The sequence below is a fragment of the Sorex fumeus genome, unplaced genomic scaffold (genome assembly GCF_029834395.1).
Source record: "Sorex fumeus unplaced genomic scaffold, SorFum_2.1 ptg000100l, whole genome shotgun sequence".
Lineage (NCBI taxonomy): Eukaryota > Metazoa > Chordata > Mammalia > Eulipotyphla > Soricidae > Sorex > Sorex fumeus.
Genome location: NW_026606157.1, coordinates 8032862 through 8050386, shown reverse-complemented (window position 1 = coordinate 8050386; position 17525 = coordinate 8032862).

Below are 17525 nucleotides of genomic sequence, written 5' to 3'. Positions count from 1 at the left end.
GAAAAAGCCTGTCCAGTGCCCTGCATCTACGTCATATTTATCTTCATTCGTAGCTATTTCTGTTATTTGACCAGCTTCGCCCAATGTAATCAAGACTTTAAATGAGCAGCTTCTTCCCCTTCACATCCGCCATAACTGAAACATTAATATATACATCAGAGGAACTATTTTTCTTTCCTTCCTTATTCCTGTTCGACCCTTATAGGTTTGGAAGAAAATTAAGTTTATCCACATTTTATGTTCAGGATTTCCTTGAGTTCATACAGTTTACTATAGGAATTCATCTCTCCACTTGTACCCACCATTTGTATTACTTCTCTTAATGTATTCTAATTAGATAGATCAAAGATTCAAATTTTAGCAGTAAAATAAAATTGTACAAAAAGTGCAACACTATTTGCACAATTTGAATTTTTAAAGTAAAATGATATACCAGAAAGCTTAACAGAATATAGATTATCTTATTTTAAAGTGTAACCGTTTTACCCAACATAAAAAGATACTACAAGTGCTGTAAAGAGAAAGAGAGAGATCTGGAAAAGATAGCTTCAATTCAGAGGTAAATCACAAAGCTCCAACAAATTGATGAAAAGTGAGTGTAAAAGAGGAAATAGCAACTCACAGAAGAAAATTCAAATGGCCAGCTAGTATTTAAAGGGATCACGAATGCACCTGTCAGGAAAATAAAACCAAATTAGAGTAATATGTATACATGTGTATAAATCATCTCATGTTACTTACCAAGTACATCAAGTACCTAAAAGTTAAAACAATATCTAACACCTGTGTTCAACCAGAGATGAAAAAGAGTTAAAATATTTCTGCAAAAGCAAACAACGAGAGAGAGAGAGAGAGAGAGAGAGAGAGAGAGAGAGAGAGAGAGAGAGAACATGCCACAACCTAAAAGCCAGTTTTTCCATACTTTCTTGGAATGTGGTTAGATCACATTTCTAACTGGGTGGAATTCTCACCAATGAATGAGTAGGTTTAGTGTCTTCTACTTGTAATAGTTGACATATGTTGTTCTATCAAAATACCAGACTATTAATTGAAACTTTAAACATCAGAGGACTTTTTTCCTTTCATTTTTTATCTTTCTTCAATTTTGTTGAGGTATGACTAAAAATTATATATATACACACACACATATATATATATATTTACATATGACTCACAATATGAGTGCTTATTGAAAAATGGGTTCTAACATTATATAAATTTCAGGTGTGCCTCACTAGAAAATCAGGACATGAATATAGACAATATTAGGCTCCACTGAAACTTAAACTTGCACCTTCTCATACAATTGTCTCCTTTCTCCTGAGTTGCCCATCCTTTCTCCACTTCCATTCTGCAATCACTTTTGGTCCTATAGTCTAACAAATTATTTATGCTGTATTTAATTCTGTTTTATCTCTACACCACATCAGAGCTAAATCATTTATAGCTTGTCTTTCTCCATCTGACTTGTCTCACTCACTAAATACCGCTCAAGTCCATCCAAGGTGTGGGACATGTTGAATTTCATCTTTTTTATAGCTTAGTAGTATTCCATGATATATATACATGCATATATGATTTGCTCGAGCGGGCCCAGTAATGTCTCCATTGAAGACTTTGTTGTTACTGTGTTTGGCATATCGAATACGTCACGGGGAGCTTGTCAGGCTCTGCCGTGTGGGCGAGATACTCTCGGTAGCTTGCCAGGCTCTCTGAAAGGGGCGGAGGAATCGAACTTGGGTCGGCCATGTTGGCTGCATGCAAGGCAAACGCCCTACCACTGTGCTATCACTCCAGCCCATATATATATATACATATATAGCGATAGCACAGCGGTAGGGCGTTTGCGTTGCTCGCAGCCAACATGGCCGACCTGAGTTCAATTCCTCCGCCCCTCTTGGAGAGCCCGGCAAGCTACCGAGAGTATCTCGCCCGTTCGGCAGAGCCTGGCAAGCTCCCCGTGTTGTATTCGATATGCCAGACACAGTAACAACAAAGTCTCCAATGGAGACGTTACTGGGCCCACTCAAGCAAATCCACAAACAACGGGAGGGCCTTTACCTTTACCTTTATATTTCTTTTCCATTCCTCAGTAGTTGAACACTTAACTTGTTTACAAGTCTTAGCTACTATAAATCATGCTTTGATAAATATTGGAATGCAAATTTCTCTGTGAACTTGAGGTGTCTTCAGGTGTGTGTGGGGAGGTGAGTGCTCTAAGTAACACCCGGATATGTAGACTGCCTCCTGGTTCTGAGCTCAGAGATCACTCTCAGCCATGCCCAGGGTTTGTTATGCCAGGGATTGAACTGTGAATGTCTACATGCAGTTTAAGCATCTTAATAACACCTGTACTATCTGTCCAGTCCTAAACTTACTCTTCTTAGATCTAAGATATCTGGATCATCTGCCAGCCACACTTTGTTCCATCTCCCCATGTCTCTTTCTGTACTTTGGATATTAATTCCCTGTCAGATATATAAGGTATAAATATCCTTTTCCATTTGGTAGCATGACTTTTTTTTGTTTTGACTAAATTTTTCTTCACTGTGGAGATGTTTCATTTGGTACAGTCTCATTTGCTTAAATTTTGTCATTGGATTCAAATCTTGAACCATACCTCTAAGATAGCGGCCAAGGAGTGTATCACTTATATTTTCTTCTATGTATTTTATGCTTTAGTTTTTACACATTTGTTTCATGTTTTTTTGTAAAAATGACCAGATTTTACATATTTGTTTTAGTTTTCTAGTTTTGTTTTAGTATGAGATAGAGGTCTGTTTTCATTCTTATACAGATGGCTATCCACCTTTTCCAACACCATTTATCAATGAGACTTTCATTGCTCCATCGTAAGACGTTGTCTTCTCTGTCATAAATTAGTTGTCCACATAGATGTGGGTTAATTTTTGGGTTCTCCAAAGACTCTAAAAGTTCAATTTCCAAATATCATTGCACTGGGATTTGGGATTTTATTGTAAATTTGAGAGACACATTCAACTCATAACCTCCCATCCATGGGGCATGCACCTCTTTGCTCTTGTCTCTTTCCAGCTGATGAAGATGGTGAGTGAGCCAGAGAGCCATGAAAGACAGCCCAAACTGAAATGTGCTTTGCCGGAATAGTAGCCAGCATCTGCTTTATCCTGGTAATGCTTCTTGGGCACCTATCCAGAAGGAAGAGCAAAACCAACAATGTACAGGGAAGAGGTACAGGATAATTACCGCAACACTGTTCAGCTATTGGGATTTTTGAAGAACTGTAAATGGGTACCAGAGAGATGCTTAAGGCTTGTGCCTTCTATGCAGCCCCGGATCCTATGGCCAGCACTACATATGGTCACCTGAGTATCGCCACTAGTCATTCCTGTACACAAATCTAGCAATAAGCCCTGGTAGGTATGATCCACCCAATGCTAATATGAATTCTAATACTAATAATACTGAGTACAAATAGACTGTGAATAGTAGTAACATTATAAATCCATATTTAGGTTACTTTGCTGTCATTTAAAACCATAAATTAGAGGGATCAGAACAAAAGTACAGCATGTCGGGAATTAGCCTTATATGCAGCTGACCCAGGTTTGATCCTGGGCCCCCTTTATAGTCCCCTGATCTCATTGGGGTATAGTCCAATTTCCCCTCACCCCTGACAGAAAAAAAGAATAAATAAGCACAACACCACCTAAATTGAAAAGGATTCTAAGAATTATTACCCCAAGAACATAAAAATCCATATTTACTATCATCCTGTTGTTCTAAACTAATCAAAGACCAAAACATTCTCTAAATGTATTTCTGTTTTTATAGGCAATTACAATCATACCGATTTAGCACACTCACAGAAGTGTGGACTACAGCTCTCTACTAAATTATAAGATTTGTCCCTGAAGCAGATTTTGAAGGTCATAGTAGCAATTCAACAAAAATGGAGAATGTTTTATTAATACTTAAGTAAAATGAAAAAGAAAATTTCAAAGCAAACATATATGCAGTGTGTATATTATTAAGTGTATTAACTTAATTAGCTATGCCATTAATAGATTTTATATATAAACCACATCAATCATATAGCCATACTTAAGTATATATTTAAAAATAATTCTCTTTGCAACCTGAGAATTCATTTCTTTCTCTTTCACTAAGCTTCCAATTTTATCAAAATGAAACTTGTACAGGAAATTCCTTCTTGTTGGTGAATTTTATTTGCCTTATCACTAATTTGTAGAATTGTAGAAATCACCCTTAATGTATACATAAGTAAGAGTAAATAAGAGAGGAAATACCAATACCCAGGGCATGAGTACATGTTTAAAATTCTATTCCAGTTCAAGGTTCTCACCTAAAAGAATTAAGCAAGGATATTTAGCTTCAGCTTTGTGGGAGATATTCTTCATCTCAAAAGAAACCAGAGTAAGGAAGCCTGTGCCAAGAACAGATAAAAATATGCCATATATGAATTATTCACCAAGACAAAGAACTCAAGGGAAGAGATAATAATGGGTCCAAGGGCTTTGTTTGTATTGGTTCCTTTGGACACATGCCCAGACTGTACAGGTCAAAGGTTTAATAACTTGGGGTAAAACTTTGGTTGAAGAGATTTTTTTTTGGATACTATGGTGTTTTTCAGAACTTTTAAACTAGTTACTGCTCCACAATTAAACAAGTTTCCTTTTACAAAGAGAAGAATGGCCTTCCTCGCTGCCTCCGTAGCTACCCAAGAACGCTCAGGTGAAAACAAAGCAACAGAGGCAGCTAAGGATGGTGATCCATTCCCACAAATGGGCCACCATGTTTTCTTTCTATTAAATCTCTGGAAACAGATAAAAAAGCAAAATCACATGGCCTTCATAATATTTCCTTCCTTCAACCTGTTAACTCTTCTAAAACTCAAGGGACTGTCTGAATCAGCATGACTGTTCAAAACTAAAATACCATCAGCTGGATTGTTTCGACAACAAAGCTAAAATAAGAGACAGAAAGTAATAAGTGTTGGGAGAATGTGGGAAATTTACATGGCTGGTAGAGATGCAAAATGATACAACTCTGGAAAAAGTCTGGCTGTATCTCAAAAGTTAAATATAGAGTTAGCATACATCTCAGAAAGTGGACTCATAGCTAGCCACCCAAGAGATCTGAAAACATGTGTCCCTACCAAATCATGTACACAGGACCTACTAGCAGCTTTATTTAAAATCTCCCTGAAGTGTAAACCACAATGTTCACGAGCTGATGAATGTACCCCCACTGTGTATGAAATAAAATGCTGGCATGGGATAGAACACAAATAAAGCATGAAGATTTGATTCCCAGGAAGAGGAGCAAATCACAGAAGAACAAGGTTGGCCAAGGAGAAGGCTTGAAAGACTTGCTTTGTATTGGGGAGGCCTAGTTTGACCCCTGCTACCACATGGTCTCTGAGTACCATATCCGGTCCAGAGAGGGTAGGCCTCCCTCTACCCATCAAGTACACATCAAATGCCTAACTTGAAACGTCTAAAGGTACATCCATCTAGAAAAAAAAAAATCAAAGCAGTATTTCCCAGGATACTGCTAAAGCATCCAGACTTACATTGTTCTGAACTGTACATTATTATTCCTCAAACTTGCCATTCCATTCTTAAATAAGAGTGAATATAAATAAGCAATGAATTGAACATTAAAAGGATTTAACTGAAATATACTGAAATATACCTATAACAATATTCACCATTGTTTGGTTGTGTTGGGGTCATATCTGGTGGTTCTCAGGGGCTACTCCTGGCTCTATGCCAAGGGACTGGGTTACCCATGGCACTACTCACGGGATCATAGGGTGCTGGGCATCCAACCTGAGCACTTTGCATACATAGCGCATGCTGTGACCCACCAACTCTTCCCTGGCCCTACTACTGCATCATTTTGAACAGTACCATTTGGGGACCAGAGACACTCTACAGATAGGGCATGTGTCTGGCGTGCAACCAACCCGGGTTTAATCCAGGGCACTCCAAATGGTCTCTTAAGCACCAGTTGGTGTGATCCCTGAGTGCAGATCCAGGAGTAATTCCTGAGCACTTCTAGGTGTGGCAACACAACCAAAACCAAAGAGCAACATTAATTATAAATGAGAATGTTATTCATCCACACTGACTATTCATCCTCACTGACTTTCACTCATCACTGCCATTTATTCCAGAACTTGGTTCCTTCTCCAAAACTGAAACCTCACAAAATCACAAATCACAAATCATCCTGTTATTCGTCGATTGCCTCGAGCAGGCCCCAGTAACGTCTCCTTCATCCTGGCCCTGAGGTTATATTCAAGGCTCTTTAGGAGAATGAGACCCATCATTGTTACTGGTATTTGGCATATTGGGTACGCCATGGGGAGTTTGCCAGACTCTGCCCTGTGGGCAGGCTACATTCGGTAGCCTGCCAGTTTGTCCAAAGTAGGAATGAGATAATAAGATGTCATAATAAGATGCATTCACGGCCGCGCGGTTCCAGGAGCTGGTTTTTATAGTCTCTGAGTCTTGGCCGCTGATGGGATTACATGGCGCCAGGGGGCCAGTTGGTGGGTGTGACCCCTGCCTACTGGAATTTGGAGGATCTGGGTGGAGGATGCTCGACCCCAATCCGAGTAGGCTTGGAGATCTCGGCCCCGGAACCCGCGTGGCTTTGTCCCTCTGCCAGTACCTTCATGTGTGCGGAGAGTGGTCTCAGCATGGTGGTGGCTGGTCCTGGAGGTCTTCGGCTGCCGGAGCCCTGGTCAGGGCGGGGAGGAAAGCTCAACCCGCTCCCCTCCAACGGGCCCTAGTGAGGACAGCCAGGCGCAGGGGCAAGAGACTGCACTGTTCTCTTCCGGGAGCTGGTTTTTATAGTCTCTGAGTCTTGGCCACTGATGGGATTACAACAATCAAATTTTTGATTTTTTTGTTTTATAAAATAGTTCACAATATTTGATTACATTTAATATTCAAACACCAATCCCGCCACCACTCCATCTTCCCACCACCATATTTCAGATCATTCCATCCCAAACCCCAATCCCTGTCCCAAAGCAGAACCAAAATAATATATCTTGTATTGTTTGCTATGAAAAATCACTGAGAATGCTACAAAAAATTATCCTTAGAGGAAAGAGTATGAAGATTGTTGTATTTCACCCAGGGGCCATTAAACCCTTCTATAAGAGATCACTAATATGTTGTTAAAGGCTGAGCCTTGCATGCTTTTATAAATATAGCTGTAAAATATATATATATAAATTATATTTACATATATAATTTATAAATATATATATATTTCCCTCTAAGATTGGTTGCCTACTACTTCGAATCCCATCAAATATGGTGAAAACCCATGTCCATTAAACAGTAGTAAACTCTTATCCACACTGAAAGATCTGCTCACTGCCCTCTCCCTTCCCTGCAGGCTACTGGCTGGCTCAGGGATCCCCTGGTAGAGTAACATGATTAGCATTAAACAACACTGTGTACAGAGAAGATCCTGAGTACAAGTATGTGGGAACAGCCCAGTCGTTTTTCCACCCAGCTGTTGAATGGAGTGGACTGCTCCCTGGAAGAAGAGCAGGGAGTCCATAAGGGACTGCCCTTACTGTGGATACAGAGAGAGGACAAGGTGAAGGGACATATAAGAAATTGGTGTAAATTCTTTCCCAAACTATGTCATTAATAGATTTATAGATAAACCACATCAATCAGACAGTCGGGACTTAAGTGACTGTATGGTGACACGGTTTCCTCCTCTTAGCACTGAAGTCTGCCCTCGGTCCTTGATAAGCCCCCTTTCTGGACAAACCCAGGTGATGGCTCGCTCTAGGAAAGCCCCCCCCCCAAAAAAAAGAGGATGGAGCATTTTGTCTTTCTCATGAGAACACAAAGCGACAAGAACCAGCCGCTGAGAAGCGCTCAGCACAGGCTGTGTCTTGTGGCCGATCTCCCAGCAGCATCAGTAGGAAAGTGCCAGCTCCAAGCCACCTGACAGCTGCCAAAAGCAGCCAGAATCTTACACCAGGGAACTGGACTAGAAACCAGGTGTGTCCAAAACTGGGATAAAACTCTTGGCCGTGATGTTGAAACTGCAGTCAAATAGCCAATCATGCTGTTACTGAGTCTTTACCCAAACCACGGAAGCTTGTAAGACTGTTCCAAGTCAAGTATACATTTTTTTAGGTGTTGCCCCCTCTAATTAAATGTCAGCCCATGCCAAGACTGCACGTTGTCTTGTAGAAGTCTGTTTTTCAGAGGAACGGTGGAAACTCTTCAGTGTGTTCCTGAAAGCCAATCCATCTGGAGCAAGGTTGGCCGCGGGGGCCCTCCCAGGAAGGACCATGTGTCTGTTTGTTTGTGTCACTTACAATTAGCTGGATTCCGTGGGAAGACTCTGGCTGGAGTTGATGTCTCCCAGCATCCGATTTAAACATTTATTGTCTCTCTGATTTTACAGACCTGGGTGAGCTCTCCCAGACAGGTTAGCGATTTCAAGTTTGGCAAGCACTCTGGCTTCTCAGTCTGTTTTGAGTGAAAATCAATTTGCACTCTTTGCAAACATGTGACAGCATAAATCAGGCAATTGAGTTCACTCTTAAAACACAATAGGGGTCTGTTTCATTTTGCTGGGGAGATGGACAAAGCACTTTCAACGACTTTCAAGCATGTCCCTGTCATACCCTGGCACGCTGACAAGCATACCATCTCACCTCCCTTAGCTCAGTAGATGATAAGACCAGAGGTGAGATGGTGTAGCTGTTTTAAGCAGGATAACAGGAAGACAGGGGAGGAGTTGTGCTCAGAATCCACAGCTTTGGAGCTCAGCAGTCCTCAAAGTTACTCCCAGACCCAAGGCTGAGATGAGGCAGAGCCCACGGGTCTCACTAACTTATTCAGAAAAGCTTCCCTTGTGGACATCGTTCCACTGAAGACAATTCGAGGAAAGCAGAAATTTCAGTCAAGACTCCAGATGCTTATAGCTCTACAAGCATTCCTCAGGAAGGAGGAGCGAGCACACATAAGTAACCTAACCTCACAGCTTAAGAGCTTGGAGAAGGACCAAAAAAAGGAGCACAACCCGAACAGGAGAAAGGAAATAATAAAACTCAGAGCAGAGATTAACGAGATGGAAACCCAAAAAACAATCCGAAAGATCAATGAAACCAAGAGCTGGTTCTTTGAGAAAATTAACAAGATCGATAAGCCTCTAGCAAAACTCACAAAGAAAGGGAGAGAGAAAACCCTAATAAACGGAATCAGAAATGAAAAGGGGGTCATTACAACAGAAACCACAGAAATTCAGAGGATCCTCAGGGAGTACTTTGAGAAGCTTTATGCCACGGAACATCAAAACCTCGAGGAAATGGATAAATTCCTAGACTCCTACAGACTCCCAAGGCTGAACCAAGAAGACCTGGAATACCTGAACAGACCTATCACCATCAAGGAAATTGAAATGGTAATAAAAAGTCTCCCCAAGCACAAAAGTCCTGGCCCGGATGGATTCACTAGTGAATTCTTCCAAATCTTTAAAGAGGACTTACTCCCAATACTCTTTAAGCTTTTCCACGAAATTGAAATATCAAAAACACTTCCAAACAGTTTCTACGAAGCAAATATCACACTGATACCAAAAGCAGACAGAGATACCTCAAAGAAAGAGAATTACAGGCCGATATCCCTGATGAACACAGATGCAAAGATCCTCAACAAACTACTAGCAAATAGAATCCAACTACTCATCAAAAAGATCATACACCATGACCAAGTAGGATTCATCCCAGGGATGCAAGGATGGTTCAACATTCGGAAATCAATCAACATAATCCACCATATCAACAAAAGAAAAGATAAAAAGCATATGATCATATCAATAGATGCAGAGAAAGCATTTGATAAGATCCAGCACCCCTTTATGATGAAAACCCTAGCCAAAATGGGTATAGAGGGGACCTTCCTCAACATAATTAAAGCCATCTACCACAAGCCTACAGCAAGCATCATCCTCAATGGGGAAAAACTGAGAGCCTTCCCTCTAAGATCAGGGACGAGACAGGGATGCCCACTCTCTCCACTGCTGTTCAATATAGTACTGGAAGTACTTGCAATAGCGATTAGGCAGGAAAAAGATATTAAGGGCATTCAGGTAGGAAAGGAAGAAATCAAGCTCTCACTATTCGCAGATGATATGATACTCTACTTAGAGAACCCAATAACTTCCACCAAAAAACTCTTAGAAACAATAGACTCGTATAGTAAAGTTGCAGGTTATAAAATCAATACCCAAAAGTCCATGGCTTTCCTATACACAAACAGTGAGAGAGAAGAAAGCAACATGAAAAAAACAATCCCATTCACAATTGTGCCCCAGAAAATCAAGTACCTAGGAATCAGCTTAACTAAGGAAGTAAAGGACCTGTACAAAGAAAACTACAAAACGCTACTTCAGGAAATAAAAGAGGACATGAGGAAATGGAAAGATATTCCCTGCTCATGGGTCGGGAGACTTAACATTGTCAAAATGGCAATACTACCGAAAGCATTGTATAAATTCAATGCAATCCCTATAAGGATACCCATGACATTCTTCAAAGAAATGGAGCAAACACTCTTGAAATTTATATGGAACAATAAGCCCCCACGAATAGCTAAAGCAATTCTTGGGAAAAAGAAAATGGGAGGAATCAACCTCCCGAACTTCAAACTGTACTACAAAGCAGTAATAATTAAAACAGCATGGTACTGGAACAAAGGCAGAACTGCAGACCAATGGAACAGGGTTGAATACACTGACATCTCTCCTCAATCATATGCTCATCTAATCTTTGATAAAGGTGCAAGTAATGTGAAGTGGAGTAAGGAAAGCCTCTTTAATAAATTGTGTTGGCATCACTGGACGGCTACATGCAAAAAAATAGGCTCAGAACTCTGCCTAACACCATGTACAAAAGTAAGATCAAAATGGATTAAAGACCTCAACGTCAGACCAGAAACCATAAGGTACATTGAAGATAAAGTTGGCAAAACCCTCCATGACATTGAAGCTAATGGTATCTTCAAAGATGCCACGCCACTGGCCGAGCAAGTGAAAACAGAGATAGATAAATGGGACTATCTTAAACTAAGAAGCTTCTGCACCTCCAAAGAAACAGTGACCAAAATACAAAGACAGTCTACAGAATGGGAAAGGATATTCACCGAATACACATCTGACAAGGGGTTGATATCCAGGATATACAAAATACTGGTTAAACTCCACAAGAAGAAAACATCCAACCCCATCCAAAAATGGGGCAATGAAATGAACAGAAACTTTCTCAAAGAAGAAATCCGAATGGCAAAAAAGCACATGAGAAAATGCTCTACATCATTAATCATCAGGGAGATGCAGATCAAAACCACAATGAGATACCATCTCACACCTCAGAGACTGGCCCAAATTCAAAAGAACAAAAGCAACCGATGCTGGCGTGGATGTGGCGAGAAAGGGACACTCCTTCACTGTTGGTGGGAATGTCCACTGGTTCAGCCCTTCTGGAAAACAGTATGGACGATTCTCAAAAAATTAGAAATTGAGCTCCCATTTGACCCAGCAATACCACTCCTGGGAATATATCCCAGAGAGGCAAAAATGTATAGTCGAAGTGACATCTGCACTTGTTTGTTCATTGCAGCCCTCTTTACAATAGCCAGAAACTGGAAGAAACCTGAATGCCCAAGAACAGATGACTGGTTAAAGAAACTTTGGTACATCTACACAATGGAGTACTATGTAGCTCTTAGAAAAGATGAAGTCATGAACTTTACATACAAGTGGTACAATATGGAAAGTATCATGCTAAGTGAAATGAGTCAGAAAGAGAGGGATAGACATAGAAAGATTGCATTCATCTGGGGGATATAAAGTAACAAAGTATGAGATTAATACCCAAGAATAGCTGAGATCAGCACCAGGAGGATTACTCCATAACTTAGAGGCCAGCCGGGTATCCTAGAGGAAAGGGCTATTCAGATAGAGAAGGGAGCACCAAATAAAGGATGTTTGGAGGATCCTCCCAGGAGGGGAGATGCATGTCGAAAGTAGACTATGGACTGAACATGTTTGCCACTCAATGCCTCTTTTGCAGACCACAACACCCAAAAGGAGAGAGAGAACACAGGGGATTGCCCTGCCACAGAGACGGGGGGATGGGGGGATGGGGGTGGGAGGGATATTATCCATGGTGGTGGAAAATGGGCACTGGTGGAGGGATGGGTATCTGATCTTTGTATAATTGAAACCAAAGCACAAAAAATTGTAAATCTACAACTTTAAAAAAAATAAAATAAAATAAAGGGGAAAAAAAAAAAAAAGACTCCAGATGCTACAAAAATATTTTAAATGGAGTATACTGGAAAATAAGGGGTGTGTGTGTGTGTGTGTGTGTGTGTGTGTGTGTGTGTGTGTTTTGGAGGGGTTGTAATGACGCCATTATGGCTTAAAAGAACATGGAGTTCTAGTGACTAAGAAACTATTGATGTAATGTGGTGAGTTAAACAAAACAAAACTTGAGTAAAATGGAGTGGGAATTGGGAGAGATCCTTTTTATGCCACTCTGGGAACACCAACAGACTTGAGAAAACTTCCTACAGTAGGAGACTAACAATCATGAAAAAATTAAAACACATACACACACACACACACCATAATCTGGGGGTCCTCTCCAATTTTACTTGCAAATGTGTTTGTTTCATCTGTTTGCAAAATATATATTCTCAAACATCTAGCTATTTGCTTTTGAATAACTTGAGAAGTCATTCTTCTGATGATTTTATATCTCTTAGCCAGATTTGTCACAGTTGATCCTGTCTTCTATACGTTTTGGAAGCTTGTAAATTCCTGGAAGTTTGTAAGTTTCCTGTGTATTGTTTTATCTTTTCAGTTTTGTTTTCAAGTAGTCAGCACCCTCAGAGTGAAAGATGGTGTGGTGGGCTATTCTTTTGGGGAAATAACTTATATTCAGGCTAGAAAGAGGCAACTTTGTCCAGAATATAGGGACATTAGTTGAACTTGCACAACTAGCAGAATTTTGTGTGATTATAAACCACTGAAATTGTCTTCTTCAAAAAAGAAGATCATTGGTTAAAAGATTCAAATGTTCAGGCTACCCCAGTGAACAGTAGGAACTGACTGTCAAAATCACTTCAACAAACTCTAGGCTGAATTTACATGATATAAAAGCAGTCAATTCTGTGGTATACATAGTGAGATGACCCCTGGTAATTTTGAATTAATCAAAAACTTTCAAATCAATATTTGAAGCCTGATGACAGAAAAACTTTATCAAAGTAGGTTTTGGGGTTTTTTTTTGGGGGGGGGAACAGAAGTTGATTCCTTTGTCTTTCTGGTGCTGGGGATTGAACTCAGGTATTCTACATTTAATACCTGTGCTCTATAGTGAAATATATCCCCAGCTGAAAAGTAATGAAATAATACCGTATTATTTGTTACTTTAGATGTTACTTTAGATTACATTTTAGTTTAGAGCTACATCCATTACAGCTCCATTTCTTTTAATATTTATTTTCATCACTACAGTCAGATTCTAAAAAGCAGAGTTACTGAACATTGCAGAGAGAGAGCCAAATTAAAACTGTGCAAGTAATATTAAGATTGAATTAAAGGATAAACCTTCAGTGAGAGGTTTGGGGATCATCTTAAGCTCCCATGTTTCTGATATCCAAAGTCCTGTAGAGTAATTCCCATCTACAATGGGCATACTCAAGGTTTGGGCAGCCTAGAACATTTAAATGTCTTTGAAAACATTTGAATTTCTTTCTCCTTAAGGTTGCTTGCTGTATTACAATGTTCTTTCCTCTAAGTCTGAGCCCACGGTTTCTGTTTACCAGCAGTGTAGGCATAGTCATGTGACCTGGTTACTCATAGTCAGATGCACACAAGACGATGTCATCCTGCAGAACAGGGCAGTGAGAGGCTTAGAGCATGTGGAGCGTTGATGGTGCCAACATGGTAGACAAACCTGGTGCAGGGATAGACTCTTCGCAGAGACTATCCAATGTTTATGTGTTTCTCTTCCCAGGGTAGAGGGCTGCTGTGTTTTCGTAAGTGGCATCATGTCTGCAAACAAGCTAGTCACATATTTTTTTCTTCATAGATTAGTTTCTGAGTCTAATTTGCTGGTCCTTTGAGGAGATTTTGTGAACTCCAGAAGACAAATTGACAAATCCGTCTATTAGTTAAGCTAGTGGTAGTAAATTTCACTGTCTGCCACCATGAACTTCGACAAATGTAAACATTGGGATCAGAAGTCCTTATATAAAATGAACTTGCAAGAACATTTAAATGTGTGGATTGACTATTGGGTCTAACTGATCTTACAAACAAAAACAAATAATAATCCACTCGTCATTACTGAAAACAGCTTTAGCATTTCACCGCAAAAAGTGGAAAAATACTATAAAATTATCATTGTGGTAATCTATTTGTATTTCAATGTCCATGGACAATTGGGAAGAACTGTCACACTTCCTAAGCAGTAGCAAGACCAAAGAGATTGCCAAGCCTGAAGAAATAATGAGACTTTCAAACTGTTCCAGAGCACAGATTCAGGTAATATCAATTTGGGTCTGGACTCAAACATGCAGGAAAATCTCTCTTCTTCTGCAATTACATTTCCACTGGATGCCCAAGCACAGATCACCAACAATATAAAAAATTCATTGACTTTAATGATAGCTTCAATCACAAATTACTACTCTGCAATAGTAACAACTTTTAAAATGCTTTATTGCACTTAATATATTTACCATACTGTTAACATCTATAGTCTCGATCTATAGTTACCGCACTCATCAGCACCAAATTGCTAATTGTCCCCCAGCACTGTCTTGATGAAACTTCTGGTCCATAGTAGGAATTATTTTAAGGTAGCTTCCTGTCTCAGTCTGACAACAAAAAAAAACAATCAAGTTTGTCAAACTAGCATTTGGTGTATATTTCCTCTTTTACCTGAATACGATTTCCCCATTATCCCACTAGTTAGAATGTACCCAGGCAAAGTCATTGGACTTAAGAGTTGACAATATGGCAAGAGAAGAAGTTTTATAATTAAATAGGTGTCTTCTTTGGTAAAGGTCAAATGGTCAGGGAAATTTCCTTTATTTACTTAACCTTGGTGTTTTCTTCTCCCCACATCCAGTTGTGCTTGTGGGCTACTCCTAGCTTTTTCTTGCAGTGCTCAGGGGATTGTGTGTTGCTCAGGAATAAGCCTTCTGCAAGTAAACAATGCAGCCAGCCCTTGGAGCCATTGGCCCTGCCCCTGGTTCCTTTTAAGGAAAATATAGGAGACCTATTAGTCCGAATGTACAATTTGGTCCAAATATGAACTTTTCTTCCAAACCTTAAGTTATTTTTTTACTCTTAAAATGAGTAATTTTCCCAAGTATATAATTTTTTCATTTTGTATTCTGCATTGTATCTATATTTTTGGTTTTTTAGCATAACACATTTGCCCCCAATAAAATTGCATAGTCATTTATTAGAGTTCAAAGGGAAAATGCCCCAAGTAGCAATGATCTATTTGTCTCAACCTAGAGCTTTGTAGAGTTCTCAAGTTTCCATACTATTTATAAAAGACATTAATCTACATGATGCAATTTTTATTCTATTTATATCATTATTCTTCATACAACATAAACAGAGAACTCTGTGATGTTATTACATGTCATAAATGTCATCATAATTTGTCTTTACACATCATAAATATCTTAGTTTGTGACATTATTACACCTTTGGGTGTCTCGTTCCATATTTATGGTAATTACATCAAAGTATTTACTATAATTATGTCATTTGATGAAATTACAGTAATTACTTCAAAAAATGATAGCCCATGACTAATGAATTAAAATAGCATGGAAATTCACATTAAAAATGACATTAAAATAATGCTAAGATTTGAGATAGCTTGCAAGAAAAGAACATTCATTACTGAATCTTTAACCTTCAAACTTGGCTCTATTGCTTTTCCCTTGGTAAAATTTTATCTTTCTTCAAGAAAGGAAAATGCTTTATAATGGTGTACCAAACTATCAAGACATTAAAGCAAAATTGAAACCCAGTTGCTTGCATTATTTTTGGCACGCTGACAAAACCAAAATATAACTTTTTAAAAAAGCTACTAATCATCATGGGAGATAAATCCTTCTCAATCTATATTCTCACTCACTCTCTTTAATCCAACATTTACAGCCTTACTGCATCTCTATAATGTAACAGACCGGATACATATCAGGCTCTTGAGGGGCTTGTTTTCAAGCTTAAATTCATATTCCCATATTCTAAGGCACGTAACTGAGAAGGTCCAAGGAAGTCATTTCATTCAGCCTCTACTTCCTGAACAGATTAAATTCAAAAATGACTAAGAATGGCTCCCACTCCACAGAAGAAATGCCATGTCATCTCATGAAAACTGTTTTGCTGCCTTTTATTGCTAGCAGAACCCCTTCCCGTCACTGCCCTGTAGTTTGAGTACTTTCCCAATCAAGCTTTGCTTACACTTACTGTGTTAGCTTCTCCATTAACCTCAGCGTGGCCGTTGTCTGCACCTTCATATGGTGTCTTTCAAGTTTTGATACAGTTATCGGTATATTAAAGAAACATTCAAGTGGCTACTGAGGGTCCTTCCAGAATCTGGGAATACGTATAGCAATGAGTAAAGCAAACGTTCTGTTCCTCATGGAACATACATGAAAAACAAAAACAAGAAAAACAAAACTTGAGTTCGAGTGGAAACAACTTCAGATTATTTTTAAAACAAAATTTTATGCCCAGAATGAGAGAATTTTCAGTAAGGCACTTGCCTGACATGCGACCAGCCCGGGTTTGATTCTAGGCACCACACATAGTTCCCAAACATTGCCAGGAGTGATCCCCGAGCAAGAATAAGCCCTAATTAAGCACGCTTGGGTGACCACAAACAAAAAACCAAAAAGATATGTAACTGTTATCTTTTATGATGGTATTAATGCTATCATCTAATTATGCAGATAATCGGATAGAAAGGGCCAAGAAAGAGTATGGTGTAAATTATCATATGAATAGGAGATTCCAAAGCACAATGAAGTTGATAAAATCAAAAGCAGCCAGTTATTTAAGTCTCCAGGGATGAACTTTTGGAACTGATCAGCACAGAGATGCTCTGTAAAGGCAGATATGAGGAAGGACCCTGAGGCAGGATGAGTGACCTGGGTTCTAAGGAACACTAGCAGTAACAGTGAGGAAGAAGAGACAGCAAAAATGGATGGAACAGAGTAACCTCGGGAGACAATGGGACACTGGGGTTCTGACTGATTCTGTTGGACTGGTCAGCATGGAATATTTCAGTCGAGCCCCATATGATGATGTCTAAAGTGGATCACTGGGGCTGGAGCGATAGCACAGCAGGTAGGGCGTTTGCCTTGCATGCAGCCAACATGGCCAACACGGGTTTGATTCCCAGCATCCCATATGATCCCCCGAGTACCGCC